This window comes from Chanodichthys erythropterus, chromosome 17 (genome assembly GCF_024489055.1).
Source record: "Chanodichthys erythropterus isolate Z2021 chromosome 17, ASM2448905v1, whole genome shotgun sequence".
Classification (NCBI taxonomy): Eukaryota; Metazoa; Chordata; class Actinopteri; order Cypriniformes; family Xenocyprididae; genus Chanodichthys; species Chanodichthys erythropterus.
Window position 1 is genome coordinate 18,435,033 of NC_090237.1, and position 22,496 is coordinate 18,457,528.

Sequence of the window (22,496 nt, forward strand, 5' to 3'; positions counted from 1 at the left end):
TGCTGACAACAACTTACTGCCATTGTGTAAATAATATGTTATCATGTAATCCATAAAAAAGTAACTGAGTCTGATTATGAGTATTTTAAAAAGTAGTTTACTCTAATTACAAGTACTTGATTTTTGGAATCTGATTACATAATCCAGATTACATGTAATCCATTACTACCCATCTCTGTAAATATATATGTACACACACACATATATATTAACTCACCAGCCATTTTATTAGGTATGTCCCTTCAACTGTGCTCAAATTGAACATCAGAATGAGGAAGAAAGGTGATTTAAGCTACTTTTGAATGTGGCATTTCAGAAACTGCTGATCTACTGGGATTTTCACGCACAACCATCTCTAGGGTTTACAGAAAATGATCCAGAAAAGATCCAGTGAGCAGCAGTTCTGTGGGCGAAAATGCCTTGTTGAGGTCAGACAAGAATGGCCAGACTGGTTCAAGCGGATAGAAAGGCAACAATAACTCAAATAACCACTCGTTACAACCGAGATCTGCAGAAGAGCATCTCTGAACGCACAACACATTGAACCTTGAAGCAGATGGGCTACAACCACACCGGGTGCCACTCCTGTCAGCTAAGAACAGAAAACTGAGGCTACAGCTCACCAAAACTGGACAATAGAAGACTGGGAAAATGTTGCCTGATCTGACGAGTGTTGATTTCTGCTGCAACATTCAGATGGCAAGGTGTAAACAACATGAAAACATGGATCTATCCTTACTGTTTCAGAGGTTCAGGCTAGTGGTGGTGGTGTAATGGTGTGGGGGATATTTTCTTGGCACACTTTTGGCCCCTTTCACCAATTAAACATCGTTTAAACACCACAGCCTACCTGAGTATTGTTACTGACCACAGTGTACACATCTTCTGCTGGCTACTTTCAGCAGGATGTGACGCCATGTCACAAAGCTCAAATCATCTCAAACTGGTTTCTTGAACATGACAGTGAGTTCACTACACAAATGGCCTCCACAGTCACCAGATCTCAATCCAATAGAGCAACACTGGAATGTGGTGAAATGGGAGATTCACATCATGGATGTGCAGCCGACAAATCTGCAGCAACTGTGTGATGCTATCATGTCAATATGGACCAAAATATCTAAGGAATATATCCAGCACCTTGTTATCTCTATGCCATGAAGAATTAAGGCAGTTCTGAAGGCAAAAGTGGGTCTGACCCAGTACTAGAAAAGTGTATCTAATAAAGTGGCCGGTGAGTTTATCTTTTAAGTAGTCAAAACATACTAAAAAAAATATCACTTTTAGCAGGCTCCATATGAGTGATTCATCCATGACCTATTTATAAAAATCCATTAGGCTGAACAACGTAAACATGGCCTATTAAAGATCAGCATTTCCTGCAGGCTGTTGATGGCACATCACGACATCATTTGCTTTCCGAAAACGTCAACCTTTCCTTATGGACCCCGCTGACTGAGAATTCCTACTCTCTGAGAGTCACTTCCTGTCCCTGTATTCCAGTGTCCTCGTGGCCAGAGGAGCGCTGCAGTCCCCTTCCTTACTGCACTCTAGAGAGGCCATCGGTCGAGGAACAGGGAGAAGGGGCCATTATGGCAGGAGAGACAGCGGTGCTGCGTTACATGATGAAGGTGCTGCTCCACATTGTTTCCAGTCTGAAAGGCTGGACTGTCACACCCAGGGTGAGGAGGAGCACTATAAGAGACTAAATTTAGAAAGAAAATACCAAACATTCTTATGAGGACTTGTGTTTGTTCCTGTGATTATGGATACATGAATGCTTTAATATGATATTGCATAATACACTACTTCTGAAAGTTAGGATTTTTTTTAAAATACTTTTATTCAGCAAGGATGTGTTAAATTAATAAAAAAAAGACAGTAAGGACATTTATAATGTTACAAAAGACGTCTATTTCAAATAAATGCTGTACTTTTGAACTTTATATTTAGCAAAGAATTCTGAAAAAATATATCACAGTTTCCACAGAAATATTAAAGGCTTAGCTCGAACTAAAATTAAAAAATTGTCATAATTTACTCACACTTATGTTGTTTCAAACCCATAAGACTTTTGTTCACCTTCAAAACACAAATAAAACGATTTCTGTCTCTCCATTGACAGGCCATGCAACTACCACTTTGTCGCTTCAAAAAGTTCATAAAAATGTGAAATCTGAAATCAAAACTAATCCATGTTAATTTAGCTGTTTAGTCCAAATTTTCTGAAGGGAACAGATTGAATTTAGACATTTATTCACATATAAACATTGAACAACTGGTGAACTAACTCTTTAAGCAGCACCACTGTTTTTAACATTGAATAATAATAAGAAATGTTTCTTGAGCAGCAAATCATCATATAAGAATGATTTCTGAAGGATCATGTGACACTGGAGACTGGAGTAATGATGCTGAAAATTCAGCTTTGAATTTTGCCATTACATTTTAAAATACAAAATAGAAAAGTTACTTTAAATTGTAATCAGGGTAATTATCATTACCTAAAACTAAACCATAAACTAAAAATGAATAGGCATATTTAAAATAATAATAATAATAATAAAAATGTCAAAAACATAAAATAAAATCTAAAAATAAAATCTAATTTAAAATATTAACATGAACTGTAAGAGTATATGAATGATATTAAATAACACAATGTAAATAACATTTCACAATATTACTACTTTATTGTATTTCTGCTTAAATAAATGCAGCTTTGCATAAGAGCATAAGAGACTTCTTTCAAAAACATTATTAAAAAAATCATACAGATCCCAAAGTTTTGAACGATAGAAAAAAAAAAGTCATACCGATTTGGAACAAACATGAGGGTGGGTACAGAATTTCCATTTTTTTGGAGGAACTATATTAACACAGCATATGTCAGAAACAAAACGTAGCATTTACTATACACTGCAAGTTCAGTTGGAAAGAAATGGAATTTCAGTTCCGGCAACAGTGAGAGCGCAACCAGGCTGGCAGTGCAAGGGTTAAGTCCCCCAGCACTGGGCCAGAATGTCTTGGCCGTTTCCTGTGGGCAGCCCAACCCTGACCTGCTGGCCCAGGCCCGGCTGCACTCACACGTAGACAGTTGACCCATGCATCCTGTCAGACAGTGACACCCCCGCGACTCCTCACAAACTTACATAAAAACACACGCATTAAGTGTCTCCATGAGTTTCCCTGATATAGATAGCTCCCTGCATGGGATAACATGGGACTCATCCGATCCGAGGCTAGGGGCATGATTACGCTAATAGAATCAACCATCCGCGCACACACCAGGTCAACACGTGGTTTGCCTTTCCTTGGCTACATACGATCGTCTATGCATCTCAATTTGGGTCTGGACAGGCAGAGTGGGCGCACTTGCTCCTGTACATCCATGGCCATCTGTGTGCGAGCCCAAACGGAAGGTGTCAGGAAGCGAGGCCAGAGTCCAGAGGCCAGAACAATGAAGGTGCACCATTCTATTTTACTGCACAGGACTGACTGTTACCATTTTCCTCTCGAAAGAATGTACATGTGTGTCTATGTGTGTGTGCCGGTCTGGTTTGTCCATCAAGCCCGTGCCGCTGTCTCCCTGCGTTTCCCGGCGGCACGGTGTGCATCGTACGTGTCGAAGATTGCATCTCGCATGTTGCGTGTGGCGGGACCTGTCGCATTTCCGGCCTTAGCTTGTACTCTGATGTCATGCTCTGTGGGGGGTTTGGGCAGAATGCCGTGGGGGTCGGACACTAGATGTAATGCAATCAAGCTCATTACAGCGGGATTAGACTGTGAGAGGGGGTGCATTTGAAGAACTCTTCCTTTCACCCTCATAAAATAGGTTTAGAGTACTACAGAAGGTTCACATACAGTGGAGCTAGTTTTCATCCATCTATCTATCTGTCTGTCTGTCTGTGTCTGTCCTCCATCCGTCCGTCCAACTGTCCATCCATTTCTATCTGTCCTCCTGTCCTGTGAGTTATACTTTTAATATAAAAAAAAAAAAAAAAAAAAACTAAATTCAGTTCTGAATGGTGCACAACCCTAATGTGAACGCGCTTACTGTATCTCCTCCCAGTTTTACAGTTCTGTGCATTAGGCCTTCAATGCATCAAGTGCAGGGCAGCATGTTTAAGTCTGTAAATCCACTGCCGTGTTTACTGGCTTCACATATTAACACTCCTGTTAAAGCAGCAAGGGGTAGCCTTTGGCTAACAAGCATAACAGAGGGGATACCCTCATCTGATGTGCCAAATTTTGGCTTTTAGACAACTAAAACATGACTTAATATAGTGCCACCAAACTATGGCTGATCAAATCGCAAAATTTTTCTGCAAGAACAGAGGCTACTTCCAAGAATTCCTAAAAAAGGCATAAACATTTCACAAACACCTCTTTTACCAAAGCATATGGACTGTACTTGTTGGTTCACTTTTTTTTTTTTGCTAATAAAACCCTCAACTTTTCACGTCTGCGACCCATATGAGTCGTTCATTTAAGAGTTTACTGTAGCAGGCTGCTCCCTTTGATGAATCAGTCCAGATAATATGTTGCAATTACCAGGCCAGGACCAACCTGTGTGAATAAAACATGTCAAGTGTAAATCTAGCTCCGTGTTCTAGATGACACCCGGCCCTGGAGTCGCCCCGTGTGTAATTAGAACCAAATGCTGGTGTGCGCGAGTGGATGCATGAGTGTGTGCACTCACCCTCTCTTCTCCATCTCTAATCAGAGAGCCCCTCCAGGATGGAGTGAGAGCTCAGGGGTTGTTCATAAATCAGGACCGGCCTGGAAGGACCTGCACAGGCAAGCAGGAACAACTGTATGGATACGACTATGCCAAGTCTGCATTCTCTGGGATAGGACATGTTCCAGTCCACTGAGATCATGAGATCAGACTTGATTGCATTGGCTATTCGGAGAAGGCACAGTTTGGTGTCATTGATCCTCTTATTTGGAACTGTCCAGAAATGAATTGGAAGCCAGTATTCCTTGTCCACCTTCCTGGGAATTCAGACATCCCCTTGACATCTTTCCATCTTACTCTCTCTCAAAGTCTTGATTCTCTTTTTTGCTCCATTCTCTCTGGAGCCCCTTTCTGTTTCAGGCCCTCCATCCCCTGTTGGACCTTGCCTCTCCTTCTCTCCCACATCTGGACAGGCAGCTGGGGCTGGCCGGGTTTCAGCGCTGGGGGTGGGGGTGGCCGCTTGGAGCAGGAGGGTGGGGGAAAGCTATCCATTGCAAAGCCCAGGGCACTGTAAAAAAAAAAGGGGATAGCTTACAAAAAAATAAAGGATTTCACACATACACACATGCAATGTACAGCCAAAAGTGTGAGAAGTTTAAAAAAAAAAAAGTTAAACCAAATCTCTTATGTCTCTCTCAGTCTATCTATCAAAGTGTCTCCCCACACACTATTAAAGTGCATTAAAGAGGGCAGAAAGGAAGTAAGGGAAGGAGAAAAAAAGAGAGCGAGTGAGACAGTGAGAAACAAGCATAGCTGGAAAAGATTTGGTGAGGGCAATGATGATTATAATGTCATAGAAAGTTTCATCTTTGTCCAGTGTCTAACCTGTCTGTCTGTCTGTCGATCTATATATCTATCTATCTGACTGTCTGTCTATAACCTATAAACCCATCTAGTAAAAAAAAGTTATTTGAATTTCAATTGATTTAAATGCATAGTTCTGTCATGAAACTCTAGATGGCGCAGGCTCATGGGTCCTTAACGCAAGCTGGTGATTTTAACAGCGTTAACTACTTGGCACAAGCTGAGTGGTGCCAATGAGCTTGCTTGCTCAATATTTAAATGGCTGGTTTCCATTCACAATAACAGTTTGCAGCACGCTTTCAGAGTTCGTCTAAAACCCTCCACCTTCCCCAGCTCCACCTGTATAGATCTGCTATGGGTTATTGATAAATGCTTTTTGTGCAGCAGCAGAATATCTACATACTCACAGCAACGTATCGGTGTATGTATTGGCAGTAGTCATTTCCTGTACTTGCTCTGCAGCAGCAGCAATAATCAACAGCAGCATAGCAGATCTATTCCGCCAAGACCATATACATTAACATTGTCATATCCATTACCACCATGCTAAAAATATCCAGAAAGTTGTCATGATAGAAATTATTTTAAATCTAGTTCTTCAAAATAAAATGTAAATTATGTGTTTAATTATATATATTTTATGTACATAGCTTATTACTATTAGTTAACATGTATTTAGTTTTCTTATTCTCGGTTTTTAGAGTAAGGCATATAGTTACCTGAAATGCAACTTATAGGTATGAATATAAATATATACATAAACTAATAAATAAAAATAAATAAATAAACAAAAATTCAGATTTGTCATTGCACTTTGGCATGATGTTTGCTACCTCAAATCAAATTCAGGAATTTAATTAGAATTTAAAAGGCATTCTCATTCAGTTCTGACTGGCGCACAAGCCTAATTTCCACATCTTAAATGCATCAATTTACCTCAAGCGCTTCTTTAAATCTCAGCAGAGGAAGAAACAGACCGACAGCGTGGGGAAGAAAAATATGAACGTTGAGTAGGTTGGAATAACATACTTCACAGTCTCACGGTCATTGTTTTACATCCTAAGAGGTATGCTTTATCACCCTTCCGTCTATATGTGTGCTGCATTAATGATGCATGCCCTCTTCTTTACTTTGGAGCTGTTATTTTGATATAGATGGTTGCCTTGACGTCACATTTATAAGCGAGTCCAAGTCATTGTGTGGGAAAGTGCAGGATGTGTGCACTGGCTATAAGTTGCACCTCCCTGTTGTGCCAGGATGACGGTAAAGAGGTCTTTTGTTTCAATTAGCACTCTGTGGTCCACTTTCTCCATTCTGACGAAAGGTCATGACCTCTGCTTGAGTTCACACAGGGACAAGCCGATCAGACCTCGTCTTGGCCAGCAGACTTGGAGCGGGTAGGGAGCCTGCATGAATATGGAAAAGATTTCTCTCACAATTTTGCATTTTCCAACTCATTTTGTGGAATACATAGATAGCTAGAGAGCCCAGAACAGCGCACATGAATCCAGCACAGTGAGTTCACCGCACTGGGGAGGGAGACTGTAGAATGGGCCCAGGAAGTCAGACAGGGAAGTGAGCCAGTCAGAGTAAATGGTGTGTGAGAGTATGGCTAAGTTTGGAATGACATACTAGATTATTACTGACTGAATAGTGTGCAGTATACACTGTATACTGCATATTATTCTTAAAAAAAACTAGTAAGATAGTGGCAGCATTAAGCCTAAATTATACTTTGGCTTTTACGCGTATGCTAGGCTATGCATACATCACCCAACTGTGCTGTACAAACTCTGGGTATGTGTTTGACTGTATGTGGCTAAGATTTTGTGTCAAAACTGAGGTATACTTTGGGCTTTACTGCTGAAAATGTTTTTAAAGGTGCCCTAGAACGTTTTTTCACAAGATGTAATATAAGTCTAAGGTGTCCCCTGAATGTGTCTATGAAGTTTCAGCTCAAAATACCCCATAGATTTTTTTTAATTAATTTTTTTAACTGCCTATTTTGGGGCATCATTAAATATGCGCCGATTCAGGCTGCGGCCCCTTTAAATTCTCACACTCCCTGCCCCCGAGCTCTCGACTATAATACAGTGCATAAACAAAGTTCACACAGCTAATATAACCCTCAAATGGATCTTTACAAAATGTTCACTGCATGCATGCTTCAGATCATGTGAGTATAGTATTTATTTGGATGTTTACATTTGATTCTGAATGAGTTTGATGGTGCTCCGTGGCTAAAGCTAACATTACACACTGTTGGAGAGATTTATAAAGAATGAAGTTGTGTTTATGAATTATACAGACTGCAAGTGTTTAATAATGAAAATAGCGACGGCTCTTGTCTTCGTGAATATAGTAATAAACAAATGTAACCACATTTAACAGTACATTAGCAACATGCTAACAAAACATTTAGAAAGACAATTTACAAATATCACCAAAAATATCATGATATCATGAATCATGTCAATTATTGCTGCTCCATCTGCCTTTTTTCGCTATTGTCCTTGCTTGCTTACCTAGTCTGATGATTCAGCTGTGCACATCCAGATGTTAATACTGGCTGCCCTTGTGTAATGCCTTGAACATGAGCTGGCATATGCAACTATTGGGGACGTACATATTAATGATCCCGACTGTTACGTAACAGTCGGTGTTATGTTGAGATTCGCCTGTTCTTCTGAGGTCTTTTAAACAAATGAGATTTATATAAGAAGGAGGAAACAATGGTGTCTGAGACTCACTGTATGTCATTTCCATGTACTGAACTCTTGTTATTCAACTATGCCAAGGTAAATTCAATTTTAAATTCTATGGCACCTTTAAATGACTTTTCTAGCAGGTTAATGTACTCACCCAAATGCATCCTAAGATTAAACAAACAGTCTACGTTCACACGGTTAGTTTTTGTGATTGACAACTGTATTTTCTTACAGGTGTGAGCCTTGAAATATCCCGTTCGCACAACACAGTAGCATCGTGAATACTCTCTATGAAAGTGCAATATGAGCCAAGCCTGTATTCCCTTATAATAGCGACAGGGACTAAAGTAATATCACAGATGGCGACGTCCATCCAAATAAAAAGACTTTCACTTTTGACACGACAAGAGTCCAAACGAGCCACGAGTTCATTCCTCAGATCTTCATTAAAGGGTTAGTTCACCCAAAAATGAAAATAATGTAATTTATTACTCACCCTCATATTGTTCTACACCCGTAAGACCTTCGTTCATCTTTGGAACACAAATTAAGATATTTTGGCGCAGTGAGGCCTCTATTGAGCCCAAAGCCATTAAACTCTCAAGGTCCATAAAGGTACTAAAAACATATTTGAAACAGTTCATGTGAGTTCAGTGGTATCTTATATATAATAGTGACAAGAATACTTTTTGTGTGCCAAAAAAACTAAATAATGACTTTTCAACAACATCTATATGGGGCGATTTCAAAACACTTCTTCATGAAGCTTCTGAGCTTTTTTCGAATTAGTGATTCGGGTCTCCTATCAAACGGCTAAACTGCTGAAATTTGGTGCTCCGATTCACTGATTCGATTCATAATGCTCCGAAGCAGTATTTTGAAATCGGCCCATTTAGATATTGTTGAAAAGTCATTATTTCGTTTTTTTGGCGCACAAAAAGTATTCTTGTCGCTTTATAATATTAAGATAGAACCACTGTACTCACATGAACTGTTTTAAATATGTTTTTAGTACCTTTATGGACCTTGAGAGTTTGAATGGCTTTGCTCTCAATAGAGGCCTCACTGAGCCATCGGATTTCATCAACAATATCTTAATTTGTGTTTTCCGAAGATGAATGAAGATCTTACGGATGTAGAACGACATGAGGGTGAGTAATAAATAACATTATTTTCATTTTTGGGTGAACTAACCCTTTAACTGACAGAGCATTTGATTCACACATTGAACACAAAACTGATGGGGGCAGCTCCGCTGGAGAACAGTAACTGTCCAGTCCGGTTCCATTCACACAGCGCGGGTTTTCCGGGAATGCGGTTATGAGTCCTGAAAATTTTTGGGAACGAGTTTGGTTATAGAAAACGGTTGTCACACTCCTGTAAATAACTGAACTATGTGTGAAAGTAACAGTATTAAGGATCAAATAAATACTGGAGTGCCTACCATTTTCTGCAGAACATGATAGACACAACATAATCTAAAATTGGATGATAAAATTAATGAATATGACATAAAATATTAAAGGATAAATTTCATCAAAAGACAAAAAAACTTTGACAAAAACTGTAAACTGTTAGTATGCTAAATTGCACTGCACATGAGGAGTATGTAATTGCCATCTTTAAATGGTTATTTTGCCGTTTTAAAGGAAATTTTGTTTAAAAATGTTTTAGCATTTAGAAAATTTGATCAGATAATATAAAAAGAGACTAAAAATCTATTTTAATACATGTAATTATTTCCATTTTATGCACAATGTACTGTGTGATATATTGCTCTGTTTAATATGCACTGTTTTACACTGCAAATTTTGGCAATTCACTGCAAACAGATTTTCTGCATACTTTGCTCAGTATACACTACATACTGCATTAATAGTAAGACTACTATGCTAACATGTTATTCTGAACATAGCATATGTTTCTGTGTAACCCGGGGAGAGCGAGAGTGGGTGTGTGCGTGTTTGTGTATAAAGGAGAGGCATAAAGTGTGCTGTTCGCAGGGCTTGGGAAGGTGAACCCAGGCTTCTTTCAGTACAGGAAGCCCTTGATTAGTGCTAACGAGAATTGCAGGCCGTATTAATGCAACCACACACCTCTCCTTACCTCCTGCCATCTGCAGCACCAACACTCTCTGCCAGACACCATATAAGCCCACGCAACAGTCACACAGTGCTCACACACATACACACTTCACATGCATATTGCACATTCCCGTCCAAAACAACAAACTCTCAGGTATAACATAGACACGTGGGTGCACACAATCCATATCTTTCAGAACAAAAGATTTAGGGTCAAACCCACAAAACCCTTTGCATTATGGGCCATGTGTGATGTCGACCCCATAGATGAGGTGCCTGACACCATTTGCATTGAGAATAGCCGGATGGGGATCAAAGTATGTGAGAAGATGGTGCAATGGAAAAGATGTAGATGGAGAAAAGGTCTGTGACACACACGTTATTAACTATTCCTGCAGATGGTAGAGAGGGGTGTTCTCACACACTGAGACATGGATACCCTCACATATTCTCCTCACTCTCCCACCCACACATCAACATGTGTTTCACATTCAGACAGGCCATGTGGAAATCTCCAGCCACCACTCTCTCTCTCACACACACACACACCTACACACATGTATGTTAATAAAGGATGGTGTGTCAGCTCAGATGAGATGTTTTTAAACTGGATGACCGCTGCTCTGCCTCACACAACTGTACGGGCACAGATTGTGATTGAGTCATTGAAAACTAAGGTTTTTAAAAACATAATGGAGATATAATTAATTTTGAAGTTTTATTAAGTGTTAATAATGAGATTATGTGGTTTTTATAATCAATTACCACTACTTTTGTCATTTTTTTTACAAAATGGACAAAATTTGTCACCAAAAAAGTCATTCGGTTTAACCAAAATTTCAGTTTTACCGAATGACACTTTTGGTTATACCGAATGATGATGACAAATGCTAACAGGCTGATATCTAGCTAGCTATTTTATATTTAGTACAAGTTTTTAAAATATTACAACATTTTCCATGTTTTATAGCGGTTGTACCGAATGACCTGATGTTTCGGGACATGCGTATGAGCAAGTGAAAACATGAATTTTTTAAATAGTTAAAAGAGAGTTACTTTGCTTCATGATCATGTGGCCCTTTGCAGGTGTCTGAATGATGTCACATCCTGTCACATGATATTGGCCACATGACTTGATCCAAAATGGCCCCTTTATATTGGTTACTCCGAATGACATCAATGAAATTCATTTTTCCGGGCATTCTTTCTCATAACTAATAAGCAACGACTACTATGCATAATTTTAATACCATTTTACACTAATGTTGATAGATGGTGTTATAAAATTATGCCAGAATAAAAAAAATATATACATTTATTACATTTTAAGATATTTTAATCACAAATGAAGTGGCTGTATTGGCCTATGGACGGTTAAACCGACTGACCTTTTGACACTTCAAAATCTTTAAAATACCTTTTATATGTAGCAAAATATAATTAAAACCTTTTGCATTCAATAAAAGAGATCTAGTTGTACTACCTTACATACTTTGGATGTCATATCTTTGTTTTTTATTATTATTAAGGCCTTTGGACCAAAAAAAAAAAAGACCTGTAACATCATTGACCCAATTATTGTAATGACAGAAACAGAAAGTGCATAAAACTAACAGAGTCTAAATCTGAAGAGACTAATCAGGTGAGACTGAAGTGAGTCAGTGTAATTTTACACGCTGCATTCAACTGGTTTATCCATTTCTTGTCACTCATACCTTATCATTTCAGTTTATGGCCTTTTTGCCATTTTAATAGAAAGTACAGCAAAGATTGGACTAGATTGCACTAATATTTCTATTATTTAATTTTATGAAGTAATATAATTTCATAATAAAATTATTTATTGATCTATAATGATATAATGATTTAATGATCTATAATAATATGTAAAGGACTAACAATTAGGAATGCACTGATTTTAAAATTATGGTTGATACCATGAGCTGATAATTATTTTTATGTTATGGCCAATAACTGATAAATTAGCAAAATAAAAATTTGACTAAATAAAAGACAAAATCAAACACAAAAAAGTAATACATTCTACAAGTGAGTTATAATGTATTGTACAGCATGAAAATGAATATTTATTTTGAGATTTATTGAAGATTACATGTACCAGTACAACTAAATTAGTGTTTTTAAAGATAAACGTTATGAATGTTAGATGAATATCTAATATTGGCCAATACCTTTAATTAAAACAATGAAATATACTCTACTATTGGTTTAAAACTGATATAGTACAGATATATTGTGCATCCCTAAAATATTTATTTGCATTATTTGAATCACTGGATGACACTAAACTGAGTCTAAACTGATAAGAGTTTGTAAAGTCAATATGAAATAAAAACTGACCAAATTTACTTTGTTCCTGGTGTAACCACATAAGTTAGTTAGTTTTTATTACCTTGTACATAACATACTCTTTCTCGGTCTCTTTTCGACTGACAAACACTCTTATTGAGGCCACTTTTCACAATCCAAGTCAATTCCGACTAATAAAATCAAGTCTGACCGTACATTTTCCTCATTGCATATCTTGTTTCACCCAGATATATGACATAACATAAGTGAAAGGGTTGTGAAATCTGTTTCATGTTGACTTTAGGGCCTCACGGTGGAACTGACTTTGTAACTGATGTAGCTATTTGGTTCTTGTCGTGCTGTCTAACATCAACAAACATCTTCGTCCAAAAATCTTCAGTTCAGCATCAGCTGACAAACTCACCACATCTTGAACAGCTCTGGCATACATTTCTTTATCACTGACAGACTGGACGTGCAAATGTGCTAATGTTATGGGAAATAGAGAGTGCAAACATGTGTGTACTTATCTGTGTCTATGTGTGGTCAGTGCAAACATGTGTCTGATTTAGAATGAGGTCACATGTCTGAGTAAATAAGAGGCCGTTTTCCTATGCGTGCTGTACATAATGCATGACAGGTAGTGTGAAGGCCATCGAGTGTGTGTGGGCAGTGTGGGTGGACGGTGGGCAGACAGCAGTGTGTGTGTGTGAGCCCCTGAGGGGGGCAGACTGAAGGAATGAGCTGTGAGTAATCTGACAGGAGATGAGATGAGGAAACACATGGCATGGAGAGCATTATATCTCTAATTACATAAGAAAAGAATAAAGTGGAGAGTGAGAGACAATAATAGAGGGGGTCTCACTCTGGTTTATCCAGATGGAAAGCTATGAGACCCAGACAGCGTTCTGATGTCACCCCCTGTTTTCCTGGCCTGCCCAATAACTCCTGCACTTCCTGTCCCCAGTGCAGTGATGTCACAGGACAGCTGGGGATATCACGTCCCCTCTTTCTCTCTCTCTCTCTCTCTCTCTCTCTCTCTCTCTCTCTCACTGCGTTTCTTCCATTCTTCAATCAGTTCAATTCCTCTGAGACCAGAGACTGTTACAGAAGCACGTACCACAAATACACACACACACCCACACACACACACACACACACACACACACACACACACACACACACACACACACTCACACGCACACACACACAGCTTCATTCAAAATTTAATTGACAATGCCAAGTCGATTGGATTACAATTCCTGAATTGAGCAGTACAGCAGAAAACAGGATGCACAATTGTAATTTGAACTTGAATTTAAGGATGTAGAAATAATTAAAGGAATGAAATGCCAAATAAGTTCCTTATTAATAACATTAATAATAACATAATAACATTTGTAATATATATATATATTTTGTATGAAATGCCCATAAACATCATATACACACCACATATGGGGTATTTCCAGAAACATAACATGATATTGATTTATGAAATGGCACTGAATTGAAATTAAGAAGAATATAATGGAATAGAAATATTAACATTTATATATGTTAATTAAATACTATGCTATAAATTAATTAAATGAAATATTAAAACTAAAATTCATTTTATGGACCATAAAACAAGAGAGTTGATTTCCCAGAGTGCTTTAATTTACATGCAAAACAGAGCCAAACACCATGATTTAGATGATGAAAACAGAACACCTAAGAAGTGATCTGTTCTGACACATTGTTGGACATATGAAAATTCCCTGTTGTGCGACTGTTATTTTTTAAAAATGTAATCAATAAATTCCTTTTCTTGTGCTTCCAATTTAAATTTCAAGTCAATTTAATTTAAATCCAATCCGTGATTTGAAAGGAGGGCAATTGGGTTTCCATGTTTTATGTGGACTTTCCATAGACATCATGACTTTTATACTGCATAAACTGTATATTCTATCCCCTAACCCTAAACTTACCCCTAAACCTACCTATCAGAATACTCTGAATATTATTATGTCATCAATGAGGGTATTTCTCTGATGTTCAGTCAATGGCAGCCTGACCAAACGTCTGTGGTGGGCTCGAAGACACAATAGCTGCAGTGTACTGTACATACTGTCTCGGTCACACATTATGAGGCTCATTTTAATGGCTTTCAAATGCTCCCTCAGTTCTAGCATAGAGCATGACACGAGAGCTCGAGTCTGTCTCTATCTGAGTTTGATCAGAAGTGGCATGTTTGCTTTGCTCATTAGAGCTGAGTGACAGTGAACTCCTCACCGCTGGGACTGAGACAAGACTAGTGGAAGAATGAGATGAAAAAGAGACTGAAATTAGAAGGAGACTGGCACTGAGACAATGATGAGTTTTGGACTGAGATAGAGATTGGGCTGGCACTGAGACAAAAATGAGGCAGATGCAACTGGCACAGTACATAATTGTGTATTTCTCTTCCTGACTTCGGTCTAAAATGTATTGAAGCTGTTTCCGCCATGAAATATAAAATAAAAAAGTAATTTGCGACTTTTTATCTTGCAATTCTGGCTTTTTTTCTCGCAATTCTTACTTTCAGAATTGCGAGACATAAACTCGCAATTGCGAGTTATAATGTCAGAATTCCTTAAAATAATGTCAGAATCGCGAGTTATAAAGACAGAACTGTGTGATATAAACACAACTGAATGATATAAAGTCAGAATTGTGAGTTATAAAGACAGAACTGCGTGATATTATTAACACAATTGCATGATATAAATTTAGAATTGTGAGTTATAGTCAGAATTGTGAGATTTAAACACAATTGCGAGTTATGTCAGAATTACGTGATATAAAGTTAGAATTGCGAGTAATAACGCCAGAATTTCGTGATATAAAGTCAGAATTATTAGTAAAGTCAGAATTACGTGATATAAAGTTAGAATTGTGAGTTATAGTCAGAATTGCGAGTTATGTCAGAATTTCGTGATATAAAGTCAGAATTGCGAGTAATAAAGTCAGAATTTCGTGATATAAAGTTAGAATTGCGAGTAATAAAGTCAGAATTACGTGATATAAAGTCAGAATTGCGAGTAATAAAGTCAGAATTACATGATATAAAGTTAGAATTGCGAGTAATAAAGTCAGAATTTCGTGATATAAAGTCAGAATTGTGAGTAGTAAAGTCAGAATTACGTGATATAAAGTTAGAATTGCGAGTTAAGTCAGAATTTCGTGATATAAAGTCAGAATTGTGAGTAGTAAAGTCAGAATTACGTGATATAAAGTTAGAATTTTGAGTTATAGTCAGAATTGCGAGATTTACACACAATTGCGAGTAATAAAGTCAGAATTACATGATCTAAAGTTAGAATTGTGAGTTATAGTCAGAATTGCGAGTTATGTCAGAATTTCGTGATATAAAGTTAGAATTGTGAGTAATAAAGTCAGAATTACATGATATAAAGTCAGAATTGCGAGTAATAAAGTCAGAATTACGTGATATAAAGTCAGAATTGTGAGTAATAAAGTCAGAATTACGTGATATAAAGTTAGAATTGCGAGTAATAAAGTCAGAATTACGTGATATAAAGTCAGAATTGTGAGTAATAAAGTCAGAATTACCTGATATAAAGTTAGAATTGCGAGTAATAAAGTCAGAATTATGTGATATAAAGTTAGAATTGCGAGTAATAAAGCCAGAATTTTGTGATATAAAGTCAGAATTTCGTGATATAAAGTCAGAATTGCGAGTAATAAAGTCAGAATTTCGTGATATAAAGTTAGAATTGCGAGTTATGTCAGAATTTCGTGAAATAAAGTCAGAATTGCGAGTAATAAAGTCAGAATTACGTGATATGAAGTCAGAATTGCGAGTAATAAAGTCAGAATTACGTGATATAAAGTTAGAATTGCGAGAAATAAAGCCAGAATTTTGTGATATAAAGTTAGAATTGTGAGTTATAGTCAGAATTGCGAGTTATGTCAGAATTTCGTGATATAAAGTTAGAATTGTGAGTAATAAAGTCAGAATTACGTGATATAAAGTTAGAATTGCGAGTAATAAAGTCAGAATTACGTGATATAAAGTTAGAATTGCGAGTAATAAAGTCAGAATTTCGTGATATAAAGTCAGAATTGCGAGTAATAAAGTCAGAATTTCGTGATATAAAGTTAGAATTGCGAGTTATAAAGCCAGAATTTCGTGATATAAAGTCAGAATTTCGTGATATAAAGTCAGAATTGCGAGTAATAAAGTCAGAATTATGTGATATAAAGTTAGAATTGCGAGTAATAAAGCCAGAATTTTGTGATATAAAGTTAGAATTGCGAGTAATAAAGTCAGAATTGCGTGATATAAAGTCAGAATTGCGAGTAATAAAGTCAGAATTACGTGATATAAAGTCAGAATTGTGAGTAATAAAGTCAGAATTACGTGATATAGTTAGAATTGCGAGTAATAAAGTCAGAATTACGTGATATAAAGTTAGAATTGCGAGTAATAAAGCCAGAATTTCGTGACATAAAGTCAGAATTTCGTGATATAAAGTCAGAATTGCGAGTAATAAAGTCAGAATTTCGTGATATAAAGTTAGAATTGCGAGTTATGTCAGAATTTCGTTATATAAAGTCAGAATTGCGAGTAATAAAGTCAGAATTACGTGATATAAAGTCAGAATTGCGAGTAATAAAGTCAGAATTACATGATATAAAGTTAGAATTGCGAGTAATAAAGTCAGAATTTCGTGATATAAAGTCAGAAATGTGAGTAATAAAGTCAGAATTTCGTGATATAAAGTCAGAATTGCGAGTAATAAAGTCAGAATTACATGATATAAAGTCAGAATTGCCAGTAATAAAGCCAGAATTTCGTGATATAAAGTCAGAATTTCGTGATATAAAGTCAGAATTGCGAGTAATAAAGTCAGAATTACGTGATATTAAGTCAAAATTGCGAGTAATAAAGTCAGAATTACGTGATATAAAGTTAGAATTGCGAGTAATAAAGTCAGAATTTCGTGATATAAAGTCAGAATTGCGAGTAATAAAGTCAGAATTTCGTGATATAAAGTTAGAATTGCGAGTTATAAAGCCAGAATTTCGTGATATAAAGTCAGAATTTCGTGATATAAAGTCAGAATTGCGAGTAATAAAGTCAGAATTACGTGATATAAAGTTAGAATTGCGAGTAATAAAGCCAGAATTTTGTGATATAAAGTTAGAATTGCGAGTAATAAAGTCAGAATTGCGTGATATAAAGTCAGAATTGCGAGTAATAAAGTCAGAATTACGTGATATAAAGTCAGAATTGTGAGTAATAAAGTCAGAATTACGTGATATAAAGTTAGAATTGCGAGTAATAAAGTCAGAATTACGTGATATAAAGTTAGAATTGCGAGTAATAAAGCCAGAATTTCGTGACATAAAGTCAGAATTTCGTGATATAAAGTCAGAATTGCGAGTAATAAAGTCAGAATTTCGTGATATAAAGTTAGAATTGCGAGTTATGTCAGAATTTCGTTATATAAAGTCAGAATTGCGAGTAATAAAGTCAGAATTACGTGATATAAAGTCAGAATTGCGAGTAATAAAGTCAGAATTACATGATATGAAGTTAGAATTGCGAGTAATAAAGTCAGAATTTTGTGATATAAAGTCAGAAATGTGAGTAATAAAGTCAGAATTTCGTGATATAAAGTCAGAATTGCGAGTAATAAAGTCAGAATTACGTGATATAAAGTTAGAATTGCGAGTAATAAAGTCAGAATTTCGTGATATAAAGTCAGAATTTCGTGATATAAAGTCAGAATTGCGAGTAATAAAGTCAGAATTACGTGATATAAAGTTAGAATTGCGAGTAATAAAGCCAGAATTTTGTGATATAAAGTTAGAATTGCGAGTAATAAAGTCAGAATTACGTGATATAAAGTCAGAATTGCGAGTAATAAAGTCAGAATTACATGATATAAAGTTAGAATTGCGAGTAATAAAGTCAGAATTTCGTGATATAAAGTCAGAAATGTGAGTAATAAAGTCAGAATTTCGTGATATAAAGTCAGAATTGCGAGTAATAAAGTCAGAATTACATGATATAAAGTCAGAATTGCCAGTAATAAAGCCAGAATTTCGTGATATAAAGTCAGAATTTCGTGATATAAAGTCAGAATTGCGAGTAATAAAGTCAGAATTACGTGATATAAAGTCAAAATTGCGAGTAATAAAGTCAGAATTACATGATATAAAGTTAGAATTGCGAGTAATAAAGTCAGAATTTTGTGATATAAAGTCAGAAATGTGAGTAATAAAGTCAGAATTTCGTGATATAAAGTCAGAATTGCGAGTAATAAAGTCAGAATTACGTGATATAAAGTTAGAATTGCGAGTAATAAAGTCAGAATTTCGTGATATAAAGTCAGAATTTCGTGATATAAAGTCAGAATTGTGAGTAGTAAAGTCAGAATTACGTGATATAAAGTTAGAATTGCGAGTTAAGTCAGAATTTCGTGATATAAAGTCAGAATTACGTGATATAAAGTCAGAATTTCGTGATATAAAGTCAGAATTTCGTGATATAAAGTCAGAATTTCGAGTAATAAAGTCAGAATTTCGTGATATAAAGTTAGAATTGTGAGTAATAAAGTCAGAATTACGTGATATAAAGTCAGAATTGCGAGTAATAAAGTCAGAATTACATGATATAAAGTCAGAATTGCGAGTAATAAAGTCAGAATTACGTGATATAAAGTCAGAATTGTGAGTAATAAAGTCAGAATTACGTGATATAAAGTTAGAATTGCGAGTAATAAAGTCAGAATTACGTGATATAAAGTTAGAATTGCGAGTAATAAAGACAGAATTTCGTGATATAAAGTCAGAATTTCGTGATATAAAGTCAGAATTGCGAGTTATGTCAGAATTTCGTGATATAAAGTTAGAATTGCGAGTTATGTCAGAATTTCGTGATATAAAGTCAGAATTGCGAGTAATAAAGTCAGAATTACGTGATATAAAGTCAGAATTGCGAGTAATAAAGTCAGAATTACGTGATATAAAGTTAGAATTGCGAGTAATAAAGCCAGAATTTTGTGATATAAAGTTAGAATTGCGAGTAATAAAGTCAGAATTTCGTGATATAAAGTCAGAAATGTGAGTAATAAAGTCAGAATTTCATGATATAAAGTCAGAATTCGTGATATAGTCAGAATTGCGAGTAATAAAGTCAGAATTTCGTGATATAAAGTTAGAATTGCGAGTAATAAAGCCAGAATTTTATGATATAAAGTCAGAATTTTGTGATATAAAGTCAGAATTGCGAGTAATAAAGTCAGAATTTCGTGATATAAAGTTAGAATTGCGAGTTATGTCAGAATTTCGTGATATAAAGTCAGAATTGCGAGTAATAAAGTCAGAATTACGTGATATAAAGTTAGAATTGCGAGTAATAAAGTCAGAATTACGTGATATAAAGTTAGAATTGCGAGTAATAAAGCCAGAATTTTGTGATATAAAGTTAGAATTGCGAGTAATAAAGCCAGAATTTCGTGATATAAAGTTAGAATTGCGAGTAATAAAGTCAGAATTTCGTGATATAGTTAGAATTGCGAGTAATAAAGTCAGAATTACGTGATATAAAGTTAGAATTGCGAGTAATAAAGTCAGAATTACGTGATATAAAGTCAGCATTGCGTGTAATAAAGTCAGAAAAAGGTGATAAAAAGTTAGAATTGCGAGTAATAAAGTCAGAATTTCGTGATATAAAGTCAGAATTGCGAGTAATAAAGTCAGAATTGTGAGGTATAAACAATTGCGAGAAAAAAAGTATATTTATAAAAGTTTAAAAGTATATTTATCAAAAAGTATATTTATATCATATCTCTATATCTCACAATTCTGACTTTATAACTTGCAATTACATGCTATAAAGTCAGAATTGTGAGAAATAAACAATAAACATTGTAAATAAACAAATAAACAAAAGTCAGAATTGCAAGTTTATATCTCACAATTGTGACTTTATAAGATGCAATTGTGAGTTTATTTCTTGCAATTCTGAGAAAATTTTAATTGCGAGTTATAAAGTCAGAATTGCATGATAAAAAACGTTCAATTGCAAGAAAAAAGTCAGAAAAGCGACTAAATATATATTGCAGCTGTGAGTTTAAATCGCAATTCTGAGAAAAAAAGTTCAGAATTGTGAGATAAAAATTCTTCTTTAATTTTTTTATTTAGTGGCAGAAACAAGCTTCCATAAAAATGAGACCAACACTGAGACTGAAACGAGACTAGCACTGAGATAAAGATGGTGCTAGCACTGAGACAAAGATGAGACTGGCACTGAGACCGAAATGAAAGTAGCACTTTGACAGACATGAGACTTTTACTGAAGCAAAAATGAGACAGATGAAACTGGCATCAAGTAGTGAAAGTGGCACTAAGACAGAGATGGAACTGAGAAAGAGATGAAACTGGGCCTGAGAGGGTGATGAGATTGACACTAAGACAGGAGTTGAGAGAGAGAACGAACACCCTCCTGTTTTTACCTCACTGTCACAGTCAAGTACTTCTCCAAATTTCATTACCGTACTCACTGACTTGCCAACTTGTTTATTTATAAACAAATTACTCTCATAAACCTGCAACCAGAGAGAGTACAAACCACTGACCACACTCCTGTTCCTGTCCCGCCTTCCTCACCTCATAATTGTTCAGCAGACTGTGACAAAATAACTAGGAGAGACTCATTAGAAACAGCTGTCCCCTGATCTGATGTTAAACTCCGATATGATTTCCAGCTCCTCGCTCAACTCTCACACTCCCACAACCCCATTCATTCACCATCATCTCTTAGCCACACATAATTCACTCCAAAAACCATTCATTCTCCTGCTGAAAGAATGAGAGAGGTGGGAGGAGAGAGAGTGCTGAGGAGAAAAGGGGTGTGTTTATGTGTATTCAAAAGGGAATGAAGGAAAGAAAGTGCAAAGGAGAAGTGTATGGGGTCTGTGCCCCCCACCTACACACACTGTACGTGCAGGGCAGCAGGACACCCCTCGTGGAAAATGAATACCCTGATCTCTGTCTCCTGGCTCTTCCCCTGCCCTGAACCCACCCTGTCCCCTGCTGGCCACTGTCCTTACCCAAACACATGCTCAGCGACACTTTCTCACACGCTGTACAAACACATGCTGATGTGGGATTGGGTTTCATTAACCACTCCACATCAACACATCACACACACATTCAAAACATACAGACTTCTATTGTTTTATTAAAGCTCATTAAAATAAAAATGAAGCACATAAAATTATTAATTATTAATAAAGCATATAAAATGATTAATCTTAAATAATAACAGTTAATCCTAAATTAAATTTCCCTATACCCTCAAAATATTTTTGAATATATATATATATAATATATATATATATATATATATATATATATATATATATATATATATATATATATATATATATATATATATATATATATATATATACACACACTACCGTTCAAAAGTTTGGGATCGGTAAGATTTTTTATATTTTTAAAAGAAGTTTTGTCTGCTCACCAAGATTGCGTTTATTTAATTAAAAATACAGTAAAAACAGTAATATTGTGAAATATTATTACAATTTAAAGTAACTGTTTTCTTTTGGAATATAATATAAAATGTAATTTATTTCTGTGTTGGAAAAGCTGAATTTTCAGCATCATTTCTCCAGTCTTCAGTGTCACATGATCCTTCACAAATCATTTGCTGCTCAAGAAAGTTCAAAAGAACAGCATTTATCTGAAATACAAAGCTTTTGTAACATTATACACTACTGTTCAAAAGTTTGGGGTCAGTATGAATTTTTATTTTTATTTTTTTGA